Source organism: Magnolia sinica, chromosome 17, assembly GCF_029962835.1.
Source record: "Magnolia sinica isolate HGM2019 chromosome 17, MsV1, whole genome shotgun sequence".
NCBI lineage: Eukaryota > Viridiplantae > Streptophyta > Magnoliopsida > Magnoliales > Magnoliaceae > Magnolia > Magnolia sinica.
The window spans coordinates 52,115,966-52,132,662 of NC_080589.1; the positions used below are offsets into that span (position 1 = coordinate 52,115,966).

At 39.1% G+C, this 16,697-nt stretch overlaps 1 long non-coding RNA gene across 2 annotated transcripts; it reads left to right on the forward strand.

Annotated features, from left to right (window-relative positions):
• The first annotated feature begins 3,988 nt into the window (after positions 1–3,988).
• On the forward strand, positions 3,989–16,697 carry LOC131231572 (uncharacterized). Of its 2 annotated transcripts, XR_009164441.1 has the most exons (3): positions 3,989–4,305; positions 4,564–4,627; positions 16,402–16,697. It is a non-coding gene; the product is annotated as an uncharacterized LOC131231572 (long non-coding RNA). The 2 variants fall into 2 exon arrangements; XR_009164442.1 differs by lacking the exons at positions 3,989–4,305; positions 4,564–4,627 and adding an exon at positions 14,890–14,941.

The window sequence follows — 16,697 nt, forward strand, 5'->3', positions numbered from 1 at the left end:
TATTATATTTCTCTTGCATGGCGAAGATAATGTCAGCTGGCCTCAACCCTAGGCGTTGTTCAATGCGGCTAATAACCAGATCACACGCTAGCTTACTGCTGGCTTGCCGGTGATCGCTCTTCATCCATGCCATGCCACACGTGTGTTTTGATTCATAAGTCCGTATTTTGAATATACCCGTATCATTCTCCCGAGATGCATGAATCCTCCATTCGCATGCATCTTTGAAGCACACCACGGTAAATCTCCTGGAATTTGAGTATATTACTCTATACTGGAAATTATTCCGAATTGCAAATTGACTCAAAACATACTGGCACCGACTCTTGTCCTTAAACATTTGCCTAACAACTATATCGGTCGGTTCACATAACAAATCGGTATATTCTAGCATTTTTGCATTGGTGAATGCATCATCATCAAATGGCGCGAGAACTTGACGAGTCATGAGGTTTGATGTATCGAGAAGGTCTCGAAGCGGAATGTTGCTTACACGTATAGATGGGATGATGGATGATGATGAAAGATCCGCTGTTGATGCTAACGACGATGTCTTGTATTCATAATTACTTTTAATGTCAACTGCACCACTGACTTGCGTAGTCACGACGTTTAATGTTTGCGGCGGCTCGGGTAATTGATCATTGCTTACTACCACTTGTAATGGAGAGGGATTGTATTTGAATTCCACGCCATACTCATCAGCCACACTGTCCACATATGTTGTGGTATTGATGTGTTAGATTGTTTCGATGACTAATGGGATGAATCTATCCGAATGCTCAAACTGGTAAGACAAGAACTCTTTGTCGTCATTGTCGTCTTCGATTTCAATTGGAGGCATTGATTCGTTAGTGCAAGGATTCAATACTTTCATCTTAATATCGCAATCTTTTGGTCTGCTCTTAATAATCTTGTAAATTCTAGATCGAAGCTCCTCGTACGTAGTCTCGAGACATAACGTCATTTGTTTTGATGTTCCACCCGTGTACGAGTATCGCTTGTTTTCAAATTCTAACTCTCTGCCAAAAGAGCACATGATTCTTGCAGTCATTATCTGAAAACCAATACAATAACACATTATCAATGAATCATAAATCAATGGAACCATGCCATATGACAAAACTCGATTAAATAATGAAGGACCTTTGTCGTTAACAAATGGTTTCAAGTGGTGCTTGTTTAATTTTATGACACTATCTATTATGCCATTGAGCGAGGGAGGCATTATCAGTTTGAGCAGAGCACACATGAAATTCAGCAGGGTAACCTGAAAATTGAGCAGGTCAAAATAGAAATTTAGCGGGAGTAACCTGAAACTCAGTGGGGCAAACTAGGAAATGAGCGGGGTAAGCATAAATTTGAGCAGGGCAAACATGAAATTGAGCAGGGCAAACTAGGAAATGAGTGGGCCAAGCATGAATTGAGCGGGGCAAACTAGGAAATGAGCGGGGCAAGCATGAAATTGAGCGGGACAAACTAGGAAATGAGCGAGGCAAGCATGAAATTGAGCATGGCAAACTAGGAAATGAGCGGGGCAAGCATGGAATTGAGCGGGCCAAACTAGGAAATGAGCGGGGTAAGCATGAAATTGAGCGGGGCAAACATGAAATTGAGCGGGCCAAACTAGGAAATGAGTGGGGCAAGCATGAAATTGAGCGAGGCAAACATGAAATTGAGCGGGGCAAACTAGGAAATGAGCGGGGCAAGCATGAAATTGAGCGGGGCAAACTAGGAAATGAGCAGGGCAAACTAGGAAATGAGCAGGGCAAACTAGGAAATGAGTGGGGCAAGCATGAAATTGAGCAATTTCTTCGAGCAAGCATAACATGATATTGACTGGGGCAAACATTAAATTAAGCGAGCATTGCATGGATATTGAATGGGCAAACTATAAATTGAGCGAGCATAGGATAATATTAAGCTAGGCAAAAAGTAGATTGAGCAATCCTAGCATTATATTTATCGCGACAAACATTAAATTGACCTTATCTACCATGAAATTAAGCTGGGCAAACATTAAATTGAGCGAACCTAGTATGATATTTATCAAGGCAAACATTAAATTGACCTTATCTACCATGAAATTAAGCTGGGCAAACATTAAATTGAGCAATCCTAGCATGAAATTGGGCAGGGTAAACATGGAATTCAACGAGCAAGTTTGACATGGATTCAATCCATCAACACATAAAATTAATTAAGCCTAACGCATGAAATTGACTAAGCCTAACATATGGAATTGACCAAACTTCGCATGCAATGCCATTGTACGAGTGTAGCTTTTTTTTTTTCAAGATCTATACCTTTGACTGCCACAGTACCGGTCAAATGCAGGTTGAAGAGAGGTGCTTTGGAGTGAGGGAATATTCAGAACCTTTTCAAGGAGATGCAACCAGTTCGTTGGATTTCACGTAACCCTAGCCAAGATGAAATATGGAAAATGTAGAATAATGATATCTAGATGGATATCTAGATGCTTCACAGAGATTTCAGTCAGGAAAATGAGAAGAAAACCCTTCGTACTTCACTTCTTCGTTCGAAGAGAGTGCAGGGGAAGCACTAAGTTGTAAAAGACGATTTGTCTTCTTTCATAAAAACAGCTGGCTAAAAGGTGGGGTCCACGGTCCTAAATTTCTCTACAAAAAATGAGGTACATCCCAAACTCAAGTACACTACATTGCATGAAACAGGGTTGAATGAAAGCACCATTAAAAGCTTTTTGGAGCCTATAAAAGTTTTGGATCAAGCTGATCTTTGTTTTTTTCCTCCATCTACGTATGACGTGATAAACAAATCGGATGTCAAATAAGCTGTACAGTGAGAAAACGATTTTAATGGTGGATGTCCAATCACTATTGTTTTCTTGTGGTGTTGTCCATCTGAAATTTATATACCTCTAGGTTTTTGGATCCAGCCATAAGATGATCTTAAAAAATGGATGAAACACATACATCATGGTGGGCCCACGGATCACTGACAATCAGCCACCGGCCGGTGGGGAGTAGCCAAGGGGTTGATTAGGTACCCGGCCTCACCAAAAATGGTACGACCGGGCTGTGGGACTCACCTTGATATATGAATTGTAAATCCACTCGGTCCACGTATTTTTCCAGCTCATTCTACTGCAGAGCCCAAAAACGAAGTAGATCCAGATCTCAGGTGGATCATACCATTGTAAAAATGACGATTGACTATTAAAAACTTCTCATGGAATACAAAAGTTTTGGATTAATCTGATTATTTATTTTTCTCTTAATCTTGATTTATTTTTACCTTATCAACAGATTAGATTGAAAATAAATACTACAGAAACATTATAGTGGGCCTTAGGAAGTTTTTAACGATGGGTGTTCAATTATGACTAGTTCTTAGTGTATATTACACATGAGATTTTATCCTATTAATTTTTGTTCCCATGCCCTGAAATGATCTGAAAAAACGGATGGACGGTGTGGATATACATTACAAACATCAAGGTGAGCCCCACGGTTGGGTCCTTACACTTGCTCGGGTGGTAGACTCTCAGGAGTTTCAACTCCCGGTCAAGGGTTTCGAGTACCCATTGTTGGTGAAATTCCACCAGCGTGAGTGTGTGGGGGGTGTGTGTGCGTGTGTAAAAAAAAAAGTGAGCCCCACAGCCGGAAGTTGCATAGCAAGGATGCTAGGTGGGACCCACCTAGATGTTGATGAGAAATCCATTCCGTCCATCCGTTTTATGAACTCATTTTAGGAAGTTTGACCAAAATTTAGTTGTATCCAACTATTAAATGGGCCACACGAGATGAAACAGTAGTAATTAAGTAAGAACCGTTGAAGTATTCTTATGTCCACAAAAGTTTTGTGTCAGACTATATTTTTGGTTTTTTCACTTCATCCTATTCGGAATTCGGAATGACCTTATAAACAGTTTGGATAGCATATAAACATCAAGGTGGAGCGCAGGAGGGTTTCAACGGTAGGAATTTCTTTTCCCAATTTTCCATCTCGTGTGACCAACTTGAGCTTTGTATCCACCTAATTTCTGTTATCATGTCATAAAATGAGCTCTAAAAACGAATGGACGGAATGGATTTCTCACATACATTGACGTGGGCCTCACCCATCATACTTGCGCAGGAAATCCGTGTCCGCTTCCTTGGGGGATGAGTTACCCGCGGCCATAATACCCTCATTCATTTGCAGCAAAGAGAGCGAGAGAGAGGAAATGGCGACGATGAAGGCCATTTGAGAGAGCAACTGGCGTTGATAAAGGTCATTATAGCTGGGCATATCTTCGATAGCCGTGGAAATCGAAACATTGAGGTGATTTTTTCTGTTTCTTTCAACCAACGATTTGCTATTCTCGTGTCTAGGTTTTCGATTTCTATTAAATGCCTGGATTTGATCTCTCCCTTCTATTTCTCATTTTCATCTTCCCATCTGTCGTCTTTTATACGTGATTGGATCAGATCGTAATCAGGCATCGATTCAGATAGTGTGATTCTTTCTTCTGATGAAGAAATTTCGATTTCTTGTTCTTATATGCGATGGATGTTTCTTTCTGCCTGTTTATTCCTTCAGGTGGATGCTTGTCTGAGTGATGGAACTCTAGCTAGGGCTGTTGTCACGAGTGGCGCCTTGACAGGTAAAAACCAAGAACTCATTTCATAATAGAATCTGTACTGCATCGTGTGATTTGGATCTGTATCAGATCTCTTGAATTTGAGCTATGATGAGGTTTTAGTGATTTTTATTTTAGTTTGATTGTAGAAATAGTGGACCAGATGTTGAGGTTTCTTGTGTCTTGTATTTTGAATTATCTATGTGGCTCTCCTTCCCAAGTTTCTAGGAGGAAATTGGGAATTTAATTTCCTGACTTCAAATTCATAGCTAGGTTTTTATATATATAAGATTATGAGCTTTTTTTATTGGATTTGTAAATATTATAGTTAGTTTATCAAGTTGAACTTGACCTATTCCGCAATTTTCATGCTCTCAACTTGGTGCCGAAGCACTTTGGAATTTGGATAATTGGATAGTGTCTGAGCATGTCGGTCCATGACATTTACAATACCTGCAGTGAGAGACAATCAATTAACTATTAAATGTCACTGAATCCAATGCCGAAACATTACCAGCTTACAAATCTGAAAGGCCTTATGATTTTTGAAACATCAGTCATTCCTTTCTAACCATAGAACCTATATGCCTTCTAACAAAATTAATCACCAGACTTTTCTCCCAATATTCCCTATGTTGGAAATTATATAGATTAATGTATTTCTGTATAATGTGGAAACCGAAAATTGCAAAATAATCAGAAATCAGGACAGGCTGAAGCACGTCTGAAACGCTGTTCTTAAACCATTATTTGCTCCTACTCAAGTGAATTGAGTATGCTGATAGGTTACAGGCAAACAACTTCTAGGATACGACGAGCCTAGTGTGGGTCTGCGTTCAACAAACACGAAGGCCCACCAAATGGAACTCAATTACACACTTTCTGGCAGTATTATAGTATAAAAGAAAAATCCCAAAAGAAGAAGAAAAGAAGAGAAAAAGTAGTTTCGACTTCTGCACAGGTCAGTTCAAATCTTCAACCACTGGTTCAGTTGAACCGTCCTAGACCACACCGTTGGTTTGTTCTTCAAGTCAAGGTTTAAGCCTTGCTATGTTGCTGGAAACACTAGAATATATGAGTGGAGAAGGGCTGGCTGTCTCAGTTCGTATGGGTTTGCTGGAGTGAGTTGAGATGGTTTGGAAACCCATCCAGGCCCTCCTTTTATAGGCTATGGTGGCTAGGGGGTTATGGTCCAAAGACTTAAATTTCATTAAGCCATTTCTGGCTGTTGGAAAACTAGCCGTTTTATGGCCGTTTTCTGACTGTTGTGCATGGGCCATTAATCTGCTGCATGCTGACTGTTGTGAGACAACAACTAGCCGTTTTCTAGCTGTTGGGCTAGCCATGCGGCAGTTACAGCTGGACTCTACACTAATGGCTCAGCTGTTATAGTTTTTGCTACAACAGCTCTTTTCAGTCCATCTAATTATACTGAGAGATTTCTCTCCTAGTCCTTTAGTCTCTCTGCTAACCAGCCACCCGCCATAGCCACTTCGTCGCACCGCGACTCGCACACATCTTGCTACGGTTCGCTCAAGGTTACGAAGGAGCGACCCTCTGCGACACGATGCGGACGTGCGAAGTGCAAAGTGCACCACTCGCGCTTCTACAACCACACTGTCTCACATGCCCATGCCCTTGCACTGAGCTTGTGACCGAGATCGAGATTGAGACCGAGATTGAGCCCGAGCCCGTGCTCGTGCCCGTGCCCGTGCCCGAGCCCGAGCGCGTGCAGGTATTCTAGTGCTATGCACTGGAACACGCAAGGTCCATAGTCCACAGACTAGGTAGGTAAATATTATAATACTCCACATCCTTCATATAAACCACAGATTTTTCTCTTCCCTTTTCCATGTGGAACTATTCCCAAAAACCCACAGAAAGGTGTTTTTCAAAACAACTTTTTATATATTATATATTATTTTATTATTGAAATATATTTTATTAAAATCAATATTTTTTGCAACAATCCCCCACTTGATTTTATAAAATTATTTTCTCAGTTAAACAATACTGCCAGAATAATCAGCTTATATGCATAAAGAAAGATATCTTTCGATTTTAATCTTTCCTTAGTGTAAGTATCTCAAAACTCTGTCAAAATGACTAGTAGCTGTAGCTTTGAACTAATTATTCCTAGATAACAGAATTGGAAATACCACACACATATTCGTTATGTGTTTGTTAGAGTTCCCACAATCTTGCTGAGCACAATTAATGACCATGTGCTTATCCTAATTCGTGAACGATCCCGAGAGAAAACTCCTAACTCCTATGAGAGACGGCACCATCTCTACGTTCATATAGGTGAAATCCTTCCAGTGTCTTCGTTACTATAAGATACTTGTCCTTATAGACTGGATTTCATTAAGAGTTCTAAGAGTCAACCCTCTATCGTAACGCTTAGCACTTATCTATTATGGATGATGTTTTATAATTTAGTGCTGAAAACTTTCCATATATCAGTGACTTGTTCTTACCCATTAAACCCAAAATTAGAGATTTTCTGACTTTAGGTTGGGTTACCATCACTGGTGGAACTTTGGTTGAAGAGTTTCAACCCCATCCCTCTAGATGTAGCCTTTACTACCTCTCTCGGTAGAGGTTTAGTGAAAGGATCTGCCAGGTTATAGCTTGATTTTACATAAGAAATAGCAATAATTCCATCTCGAATCAATTGTCTCACATAATCATGTCGAAGACTAATATGTCTAGACTTACCATTATAAGTGCCGCTATAGGCTCTAGCTAATGTGGCTTCACTATCTCATTGTAGTGACACAACCGATATAAGCTATACACAGAAAGGAATTTCTAATAGAATATCCCTTAGCCACTCAGCCTCTTTGCCAGTTGCAGCCAAGGCTATAAATTTAGACTTCATAGTCGAATGCGTTATGCAAGTCTGTTTCTTGGATTTCCAAGATACAGCTGCACCTCCTAGGGTGAATACCCACCCTGTAGTAGACTTGTTGTCCTCTGCACTCGATATCCAGCTCGCATTGGTATTTCCTTCCAATACGGCAGGAAACTCTGAATAAAATGGTCCTAAGTCTTTGGTTGCTTTTAAGTAACCAAGGACTCTACTTATTACATTCCAGTGTTCAGTACTGGGGTTACTAGTAAACCTACTAAGTTTACTCACAGCATATGCGATATCAGGTCTAGTGCATTACATAGCATACATAAGACTCCCTGTAGCACTCGCATATTCTAATTGTGCAACTGTTCTTCCAGTATTTTCTTTTAGCTTGATACTTTGATCAAATGAGGTTTTTGCTTCCTTTATATTTAGATGGTTAAACTTGTTTAGTATCTTCTCAATATAATGAGATTGACACAAAGCATAACTTTGATACCAAGAATGATATCAACTTGTCCAAGATCCTTCATTTTAAATACGGAAGATAGAAATCTCTTTGTTTCAGTCACACCTTCCATTTAATTACTTATTATTAACATGTCATTAACATACAAACAAATAATAACGACATAATTACCATCTATTTTAGAATATATGCATTTGTCAGCTACATTATGCATGAAACTATGAGATAGTATTTTGGAATCAAACTTCTCATGCCACTGTTTTGGTGCTTGTTTTAATCCATACAAAGATTTAACTAATCTACATACTTTGTTTTCATTTCCTAGTAGTACGAATCCTTAAAGTTGTTCCATGTATACCTCTTCGTTGAGGTCACCATTCAGGAATGCGGTCTTTACATCTATTTAGTGGATGTGAAGATGATGTATGGAAGCTAGCTCAAATAATATCTTAATGGATGTTATTCTAGCTACAGGAGCGTATGTGTCAAAGTAATCTATCCATTCTTTTTGTCTAAAACCCTTAGCTACTAGTCGAGCTTTAAAGGTTTGGATAGTCCCATCAGTGTGATATTTCTTCCTAAATACCCACTTACAACCTATGGGTCTAGAACCTGAAGGTAAGTTAATTAATTCCCATGTTTGATTTGATAGTATAGATTTCATTTTATCGTTTATAACTTCTTTTTAGAAAGCTGAGTTTCTAGAGGATATGACCTCTTGATATGTTTTAGGATCATCTTCTATAGTCATTACTATAGGTATTTTCCTTATAACATGTTCTCTATCTCCTTCTACAAGATGGAAAATGACACGTTGTGAGTTTATATGGTCATCTCTCAGACTCTTCTCTATTCTTGTCCTTTGACTCCTACGAGGTTCAATAGGAGCTTCCATTATCTGTGGAGCTGTGTTATCTGGTTCTCTATTAAGAGTTTGGATTTCATTATTTTTTGACTCCAAGGATAGTGAGTTTTCAAAGAACTCAACGTCTCTTGATTCTATTATTGAATTAGACTCCATGTCTAGAAGTCTATAAGCTTTACTATTTTGTGCATACCCTACGAAGGCACACTTAATAGCTCTTGGTCCTAACTTAGTTCTTTTTGGATCAGGGGTTTTGTAATATGTAAGACACCCCCACACTTTTAGATATCCTAGGTTAGGTTTTCTACCTCTCCATGTTTCATATGGAGATATTTTATATTTTTTAGACGGAATTCTGTTTATTATATGGCACGCTGCAAGCAGTGCCTCACCCCATAGACTAAGTGGCAACTTTGCTCTTATCAGCATTGAGTTGACCATCTCTACTAACGTTCTATTCTTCTTTTCAGCTATTCCATTTTGTTGATGTGTGTATGGCGCTGTACATTGATGTACTAGTCCATGTTCTTCACAGAAGTTATCGAATTCATTGGAGAAGTATTCTCCTCTATCGCTACGGAGAATTTTTATCTTCTTATTCAGTTGATTCTCTACTTCTGCTTTATATATTTTAAACATGTTTAATGCTTCATTTTTGCTCTTTAATAGGTACACATACACATACCTAGAGCAATCATCTATAAAGGTTATGAAGTACCGTTTACTTCCACGAGTAAGAATGCCGTTTAACTCACAGATATCACTGTGCACAAGATCAAATACTTGAGATGATCTTTCAACACTTGGAAAATGTTTCTTTGTCATTTTGGATCTTATGTACACTTCACATTTTCCGGTTTCTTATCCGTGTATGAGATTAAACCATTCTTAGCCATGAACTTCAAGGTACTATATCCTATATGGGCTAGTCTATCATGTCACAGTCCAGCGGATTTAAACATATACGCAGAAGTGCTACTTTCATTCAGAGAAAACTTAACCATTCCGTTACAAGCATATCCCTTTCCGACAAAATTTTTATTTTTGGACAGAATCAGTTTACCTGACTCATACACCACCCGTATGCCTGGTTTTCCCAGAAGATCCCCAGAAACTAAGTTTCGCCTCATGTCTGGGACGTGCAGTACATTAGTTAGAATTAATTTCTTTCCAGAGGTGAATATCAGTTCAACAGTTCCTTTGCCGACGACCTTCGATCGGACTTCATTACTCTTTTGGACTTCTTGACCATCAGTCAATTCTTCATAGGTTTTAAAGGCTGATTTGTCGTAGCACACATGTATACTGTAGCGGCAGTATTATACCACCAACCTGGAACTTTGCCTTGGATGGTATTCACCTCAGTGATCATAGCCACGATATTGCCTTCTTCTACTGCACTTGCCTCTTTTTTAGATTTGCGATAGCGGCATACTCGAGCATAGTGCCCGATTTTTCCACAGACATGGCATGGGCCCTTGAACTTTCCGTTCTTCTTTTGGGTGTTCTTCTTGAATTTTCCTTTATTAGGTTTTAAGGAATCGTTCTTCTCGGGATGTTTGCTATTAGTGTTTTCTACAGCATGTACCTTGGACGAGATATTCCCGTTATCATTCGTTCTATCGCGGTTACGGGATTCTTCCTCAATCCTGAGGTGTTTCTGGATTTGTTCCAGTGTGTAGTTCTCGGTTTTATGCAGCAACTTCTTTCTATAGTCTTTCCACATCGGTGGCAATTTGGCGATTATAGCCCCGACTTGGAATGATTCAGGAAGATCGATTTTTATCGCTTTGATTTTGTTTACTATTAGCTGCAGTTTTTGGATTTGGGGCAGCAGCGGTTTATTATCTACCATGCTAAAGTCAAAATACCTGTCGATGAGAAACTTGTTGGTACCTTCTTCTTCAGCCTTGTATTTGAATTCCAGAGCGGCCCATATCTCTTTTGCTGATGATGTCTGTTGGTACAGATCGTATAGGCAGTCGGAGAGGGCGTTCAGGATGTGTCCTCGACACAAGAGTTCGTCTTCGGCTCTTTTGGTGCGGGCAGCTAATTGTTCAGGTGTGTCTTTGTCAGATGCTTCAGGTAGTGCTTGCAAATTTGGATCTAATATATAATAGATCTTCAGCGCCGTCAGGAGAAATTTCAGCTTGTCTTGCCATCTTGTAAAATTAGTTCCATCGAACCGATCAAGACGTATTAAGTCCTGATTCATCAACTTGATGGATGAAACACTGTCGGCTTCCATAAAAAACATAACGCTTTAAGATTGTTGGAAATTATACAGATTAATGTATTTCTGTATAATGTGGAAACCGAAAATTGCAAAATAATCTGAAATTAGGACAGGCTGAAGCACATCTGAAACGCTGTCCTTAAAGCGTTATTTGCCTCTACTCAAGTGAATTGAGTATGCTGATACGTTACAGGCAAACAGCTTCTAGGATACGACGAGCCTGGTGTGGGTCTGCGTTCAGCAAACACGAAGGCCCACCAAATGGAACTCAATTACACACTTTCTGGCAGTATTACAATATAAAAGAAAAATCCCAAAAGAAGAAGAAAAGAAGAGAAAAAGTAGTTTCGACTTCTGCACAGGTCAGTTCAAATCTTCAGCCACTGGTTCAGTTGAACCATCCTAGACCACACCGCTGGTCTGTTTTTCAAGCTAAGGTTTAAGCCTTGCTATGTTGTTGGAAACACTAAAATATACGAGTGGAGAAGGGCTGACTGTCTCAGTTCGTGTGGGTTTGCTGGAGTGAGTTGAGATGATTTGGAAATCCATCCAGGCCCTCCTTTTATAGGCTATGGTGGATAGGGGGTTATGGTCCAGATACTTAAATTTCATTAAGCCATTTCTGGCTGTTGGAAAACTAGCCGTTTTATGGCCGTTTTCTGACTGTTGTGCATGGGCCATTAATCTGTTGCATGCTGACTGTTGTGAGGCAACAGCTAGCCGTTTTCTAGCTGTTGGGCTAGCCATGCAGCAGTTACAGCTGGACCTTGCACTAATAGCTTCGCTGTTACAGTTTCTGGTGCAACAGCTCTTTTTAGTCCCTCTATTTATACTGAGAAATTTCTCTCCCAATCCTTTAGTCTCTCTGCTAACCAGCCACCTGCCATAGCCACTTAGTCGTACCGCGACTCGCACACGTCTCGCTCTGGTTCACTCAAGGTCGCGAAGGAGCGACCCTCTGCGACACGATGCGGACGTGCGAAGTGCGCCACTAGCGCCTCTACAGCCACACTGCCTCACATGCCCACGCCTTCGCACCGAGCCCGTGACCGAGACCGAGACCGAGCTCGTACCCGTGCCCATCGCGCTCGGGCACTGGAACACGCAAGGTCCATAGTCCACGGACTAGGTAGGTAAATATTATAATACTCCACATCTTTCATATAAACCACGGATTTTTCTCTTCCCTTTTCCATGTGAGACTATTCCCAAAAACCCACAGAAAGGTGTTTTTCAAAACAACTTTTTATATATTATATATTATTTTATTATTGAAATATATTTTATTAAAATCAATATTTTTTGCAACACCCTATACTCCCATACGCCACATCAAAAGAAAACTATCAACGAATTTCGGCAACGCTCATGAAACTTGGAACACATTGAAAAAATTATCCCACAACCCTTTTGCAAATGAGCAATGTGCAAACTGTGTTGAGATGATCCACTGCTAATTTCCTCATACATCTAGAACAATTTGCATTTGTAGATGGGGCCTTTGATGCTAGAAATTTTGCATCGGTGCAAGAAATTGTTAGCATTCATCCAAAAGAAATCACAACCAATAATCCCAACTCATGAATGCTCAAATTCTGATTAGTTGGGAGAAGACTTAGATTATGATGCATGCTCATATCCAAAGCTTCATATCAAACAAGGAACAAGTCCAGTGTCCTTGAGCAATGCATAGATGCACTCCATCATGTCCAAAATGTTTTGATTGTCCTTGCAATGGTTATTTATTTATTTGTTTTGCTTCCTCCATACCAGCACCAAGTTTTGGGTACTTGAATTAAGCTAAACATGCACTACTGCATTTATATGTAGTATATAGGAATTTGTGACAGAGTGATAAAAATGGTGGTTGGCTTATAGGCCAGTTGGCCTGACATGGCCTGGACGACTCGGTGTGTAGGGCCAGGACTTGGGCATTAAACGTGGCTCTGGCCCAGTCCAATCATCAACTGGCCCACCATTTTTTTAAAAGGATGTTTTAGAGACATAAGCAGTTCCCATTCAATGTGGATGTGTAATTTAAAGGAGCTCTTGGATCTATGGTCATGTTTTGATGATCAAAACATTTTATATGATATTTTATATGATGAACTTGTCCTGGATGAACAGGATTCTCCCAAAAAATTTCCTAGATTAAGCTGTCACACACATTTAATATTTGGACTATTTTCCTTATAATGCTAGCCTTATAGGGCAGGGCCATGACCTTTTCAATCCAACTAGGGCTAGACCAAGCCCGGGTCACGACCCAGGTATGGTGAACAGGGGCTAAGCCAGGGCATCCCAAATGGCTCATGCTTAGGGTGGACCAATCATCATTAGCCCAACCGTAGTCAGAAAATTTTTAATGAATGAGAAAAATAATTTTACAAAAGATTGAATGACTTTTCTTTGTATGAATAGATCTTTTTATATTGTGATGAATATATAGAGAAGAGAGGGAATTAAATCTCTAATCAGATTCTAGATCTTAGAGACAAAATAAAGAAGAAGAAAAAAATTCATATCAGGAGGAATTTTCCTAACAGAGTCCAACCTTTCATCATCTAGCATGAAATTCAAACCCAATCTCAGCTAGCCACCCTACTAGTTTGGGCTGCCCAGCTACCCGTATCAATGAGTATGAACTATGCGCATGGTGAGCACTTAAAGTTGGGGCACACATATTTCCCAGCACTTTAAGAAGAAGACAGAATCAAGTGCTTGTTCGGATTGACAGTTAACTAAGGAAAGCATTTAATTTATATCAACAATATGTAAGAAGCGAAGCGCCTGCTTTTGCCATTTCTGTCTTAAGAAGGGAGCCAAAATATATATTTTTTTCAGTCAAATGCTGAGAAAAGGGTGTTTCAGACATCCACTTATGAGATTGTAAACCAAATACTCTCACCTATAAAGAATAGTATTTTCCATTACTTTTCTTTAACCAAAAAAAAAAAAAGTGCAAAGAGTTTTCTTTCCCTACAAATATTGTTATTGTTGTTAGTTTTGGTGATTGTGGTGGTGGTCTACACACATAGAGACATCCGTTTTTAAAATAGCAAATGAGGATAAACTCACCAATGTAGCTAGATAGACAAGAAGAATAATTGGATAGAGATGATAAGCTTGTTTGGATTATCAATTGGAAAAAGCTAACAAAACAAAAGTGGCCCCACTCAACAAAACGTGTGGTGTTTCCTTCCATATAAGAAAAGAGATGACAGCATTGGATCTTTAAAAGGCATGGAGTAAAGGCTATGGAATGAGCATGGCTCATTGATCACATTGATTGAACTATCCTAACCATCCAACTGGTGGCTATCAAATGGATTGCTATGGAATCTGATAGAGTAGATATTCAAGTATGAACCATCACATGATGGGAATAGCCACATTAATGGCTTATATATATATATATATATATATATATATATATATATATATATATATATATATATATATATATATATATATATATATATATATATATATATATAAACCCAGGTCTGGGCTTTAGTTATTGGTACCATTTGGGCACAGTCTAGAAGGGGAGTTTTATACCTGTGTTGTTTGGTGCCAAAGTTTGTGATGTGTTTGAATATACTTTTGTGAACTGGTCTTGTCAATTGCTTAGAAAAATAAGGGCTAAAAACCCCACTCAATCAAACAAATGCAGCATAGAAACACCCTTTGCCAAGTGTGTCCAAATGGGCCCTTGATCTATGCTATGGTTTCTTTATTTTTCCTTTTTTGGAAAGTGTTGGATTTCTAACCTGTACTGAATCTCTTGTTTTATGTGCTTCTGTTTTTTGGGTTATTGTCTTCCTTCTGAATGCTTTTTTGCTTTTTCTTTCATCAGGTTCTAAAATGTGAGTATTCTCTGTGGAGAGATTGTTACCCATGCCCAGGTATTCCAAATTGAGAATTCATAGGAAGATTTTCTCCCTTCTCTTGAGATTATCATTTCCTAATGGAAAGCATGCTGACCCAGGTCACTAATACAATACACAACCACAAAAGCAAAGTCCATAGAACTCATTCTTGAACACGAGGATTCTGAATGCTCAACAATAGATCTTCTTATAATTGTTCATGTTGGATTCTTATTTAAAACACCTTGGGTTCTACCCAAAAAAAAGTCTGGTTACATGTCCTGTTTTATAGGCTTCGTTTTTTGTTTTTGTTTTTGTTTTTGTTTTTGTTGCGTCAATGATTGAAGTGACATTATCCAAAAACTTGCTGGTCAACTTGAGATTTGGCTGAAGCCAGGTTGCTAGTGATCCAAAAAGATGGTGCAATGTGCCTCACCAAGGATGCACCACACACCAGAAGTCCCTGAGATTGGAAGATCCCAGCTACCGAGTCAGTCACTATTGATCTTTAACTCTTAACTGTCTCTTAACTGTCTGTTTACTGTCCGTGAATTAAATGGATAAGATATCCAAACCTAGGATATTTTGGTGTATGATCCATCCATGATGGAGCCCATCATATAGATGGCTTAGATCATTGCATGGTCCATGAATGTTGGAGCCCATCGTATAGATGGTTTAGATCACTGAACCAAGGGTTCTACTTTTACAAACTGAAAACCCATGGTACTGTAGAAACTCTTGGGCCCGAGCATTGCATAATGTCTCTTCCATGTATATGCTCCTGAGTATTATCTCTACTTCCATGCTCATAGTTCTACATGTTCCTTCTTATATAGATTCTGCTCTTGTACCCAAGATGGAAAAGAGCACAACAACTGTAAGTTCAGAAAAACAATAAGCATGACAGTAGAAATTTAGACAGTAGAAATTTAGTTCAGGCTACTTTCTTTTGCTCCAAATATCATGAAAATTCATGATTAATCATCTAATTCAGTGCAAAATATGTTGAAATTTCATGATACTTTGTTCCGCCAAACACACCCTTAATTACTGAAGAATGATCAAAATCTCTCTGGTCACTGCATTTTAGTAAACCAAGCAACCAGAGCTTGTTAAGAAGCAATCTGCAGTGAAACACCTTTTGTTGGGTAGTGCATCTAAAAGGTTCCTTAGTCTCACAACACGATCTTTCAGACATAGGTGGAGTTTGAGACAGTTTGGTTCATGGAACAATGGGCCCATAAATTGAAAGACTGCTTCGGTTTGAGGAATCTGATGTTGAGGACATGCTTCGGTTTGAAAATGTCTTTCTAGTAACTTGCCAACAATATTCCCATTAATACCTCGCACTTACACCTAACCTCTTCACATTAATGCTAGTTATTGGGTTGCTATTGTTGTATCAGTACCAGTTTTTACTTTTAGCATTATCTTTAGATTTCTGATTTTAAATTCCTACTAGAGTTCTAAGGTTCTTTTTTTTTTTTTGGCAGTTATGGTGTTATATCTGTACCAGAAGTGACGGATTGACAGCCTCTAACTAGCAATGATAGATACCTGGTGGCTGCAATTGATGGGGTCTCCGAGAAAATGACTGTGCAGGATATCTGTGATCTAATATGGGACGTACGCATTCAAGACAGTGAAAAATCAGAATCTGTTTCTACCAACACAAAATTGTTGGCTGTGTGGAAGGCTATGTGGCAGTTCATGTGCATTTGTAGTTTGTTTTGAAAACTTTAAATAGACCATTAATTGTTTTGTTGGTATTGTGCTGATTGTTTTCTCT